The sequence below is a fragment of the Carlito syrichta genome, unplaced genomic scaffold (assembly GCF_000164805.1).
Source record: "Carlito syrichta isolate Samal-C Ts95f unplaced genomic scaffold, Tarsius_syrichta-2.0.1 Scaffold315826, whole genome shotgun sequence".
NCBI classification, from domain to species: domain Eukaryota; kingdom Metazoa; phylum Chordata; class Mammalia; order Primates; family Tarsiidae; genus Carlito; species Carlito syrichta.
Window position 1 is genome coordinate 644,189 of NW_007259922.1, and position 3,091 is coordinate 647,279.

Below are 3,091 nucleotides of genomic sequence, written 5' to 3' on the forward strand. Positions count from 1 at the left end.
GGTCTCAAACCCACAGGCTCAGGCAATCCACTCACCTCAGCCTCCCAAAGGTGCGGGATGACAGGCTGAGCCACCGAGCCCGGCAGTTCTTCTGTCTTTTTCTTCTTTTTTCCTCCTAATACCTTCACTTGCCTTCATTTTTCCCTTCTTTTTAATTCTTAAAAAATATGGAACGCTTCACGAATTTGCATGTCCTTTTAATTTTTTATTTATTTTTATTTTTATTTTATTTTAATTTTTTGGGGTGGAGGGTTGGAGTCTCACTCTGTTGCCCAGGCTGGAGAGCAGTGGCACACTCATGGTCACTGTGACCTCGACCTTCTGGGCTCCAGCTATCTTTCTGCCTCAGCCTTCCAAGTAGCTGGAACAACAGGCACTCACTACCATGCCCAGCTAATATTTTTTTGATTTATTATAGAGATGAGGTCTCACCAAGTTGCCCAGGCTGGTCTTGAACCCTCAGGCTCAGGTAGTCCACTCGCCTCAGCCTCCCAAAGTGCTGGGATTACAGGCTGAGCCACTGAGCCTGGTCTGTCCTTCTTTTGAAAAGTCAGATTTATTGAGGTGCAATTTACATACTGAGAAATTCTCCCTTTTTAGGTGTACAGTTACAAGTATATAAACTTTGAAAAACATATGCAGTCATGGACCCATCACCACAAAGCATATAATGTTTTTATCGCCCCTAAGAGTTTCTTCATTTCCTTTTGTAGTCAATCTTCTCATCCTATTTCTAGCCTATGACAACCACTAATCTGTTTAAAACATTTTTTTTTTTGATTTGGAGTCTCACTCTGTTGCGCAGAGAGGGCTCCAGAGACATGGGGTCGGTCTTGACCATCCTTCCACCTCAGACTCCTGAGTAACTGGGACTACAGGTACGCACCTCCATGACCGGCTAATTTAAAAATAATTTTTTTTTTTAGAGATGAGGTCTTGCCATGTTGCCCCATCTTGTCTTGAACTCCTGGGCTCAAGCAGTCCTCTTCAGTCTCCCAAAGTGCTCGGATTATAGGTGTGAGCCACCACACCTGGCCATTTATCTGTTTTCTGTCCCTATGGCTTTCGTCTTTTCCAGAAAGTCATATCGATAATACAACACAGTACATTGCCTTTGTGTTTGCTTTTGTGACCCATCCACATTGTTGCTGCATGTGTCAGTAGTTTGTTTCTTTTGATTGCTGAGTACTAGTCCCGTTGTATGGATGAAGCACAATTTATCTGTTTACCTGTTGATAGACATTTGGTTGTTTCCAGTTTTTGGCGATTATGAATGAAATTGCTATAAGCATTTGCCTACAGGTTTTTTAGTGAATCTATGTCTTCATTTCTCCTGGGTAAATACCTAAATGGGATTACTGAATCAAATACTAACTGTACATTTAACTTTTTAAGAAACTGCCAGACTGTCACGATTTGGTATCCTTGGGGTTTTTAAAATTTCTTTTTTATTATATTTTTGAGTTGGAGTCTCACTCTGTCACCCAGGTTGGAGTGCAATGGCACACTCACAGCCACTGCAGCCCCAACCTGCTGGGCCCAGGTGATCCTTCCACCTCAGCCTTCCAAGTAGCTGGAACCACAGGCATGAGCCACCACACCCAACTAATTTTTTATTTATTGTAGAGATGAGGTCTCGCTATGTTGCTCAGGCTAGTCTCAAACCCCTGAGCTCAGGTAATCCTCTTACCTCCACCTCCCAAAGTGCTGGGATTACAGGTATGAGCCACTGTGCCTGGCTAGGATTTTTTTTTAAAGAAGCCATTCTAGTAGGTATGTAGCGTTATCTTATTGAGGTTTCAATTTGCATTTCCCTAATGATTAAGACTGAGAGTTTTTCATGTCACTCTGGCCTGGACTGAGGTTGAGTGATTTGTAGAATAGACTAGATTAAAAAAAAAAAAGCTAAATAAAGAAACTATTCATTCATTATCTTGGAGCGATTAGAAAAGCCATAGGGCTTGCCAAGGATTTTGCCCAGGGCGGGGGGGGTGGGGGGGGGGGATCCACCTCTAGATAAAGGATAGAGCTGTCCTATGATTGTGCCTTGTGGAGTCTATTGTTCAGTGAAATGGCAATATCCCTCCTCCCTCCACACCTGCTCTACCTGGCCTTTGCGCCTCACTCTTGCTGCCTAGATGGTGCATCCCTCATTTTACACCTGCAGGATTTCCGTTTAAGCTAAATGCCACATCTTTTTGAAGGAGCCAGGATCTCCAGAAGCTTCCAAACAAAGCTTGCAATATGATGTGGAAAAAGTGCAGCCTTGTTTGGAGCTAGACTTGGGTTTGATTTTTTTTTTTTTTGAGTTTTTTCTTACTGCCTGTGTGACTTTGGGCAAATAACAGCTTTAAGTCCCAGCTTCCCCAAGTGTAAAATGGGGGATGATGATACTTACCTCAGAAGTAGACATTTGTTGTGCTAGAGATATCACCACCACCACCATCATCTTATTATTGTTATTATTATTATTAATTTTCTTCTATCAAAGGCTTACTTGACTGTACTATGGCAGATTTTCTCATCTCTCTCTCTAGTCATAAAGAGCAGGCTCTGTGACTTACGTCCCCTGTGCCCTGTCCCTGACAGTGTTGGCAAATACCAGTCCCTCAACACATTTGTTGAAATGGAGGGACCTCAAAAGGTTCTCAGGGAAGGAAGGTGGTCAGAGAGAGGTCGGGACCCCGAGGGACCGCCTATTTTCATCAAGCTGGGAGCTGCTTTTCTGGGGCAGGGACACTGAGTCAGCGCTTCCTTTCCACAGAACCAAGGGCTGAGCCTGGATCTTGTGGTTGAAATTACTGCGGGGCTGTCTGGACACGTGGGTTTGACAGGTCAGGAAAAGAGGGAACCAAGATAGAAGATGTTCAGAAAAAAAGGACGGCGAGGACAGACTGAGAAGGAGGAAACTCAAGTGGAGAGAGCTGGCTGAGACGTGGGCGCAGTGACGGAGCCGGGATGCCGGGTGAGGATGGGGGCGGGACGAGACGCTGCGAGGGCTTCGGGCCCGGGAGACTGGGAGGCGGTGGGGGAGAGATGGGGTGGGACGACGCTCCGACGCAGAAGGAAGAGCGCGGAGGCGCCAGGCGGG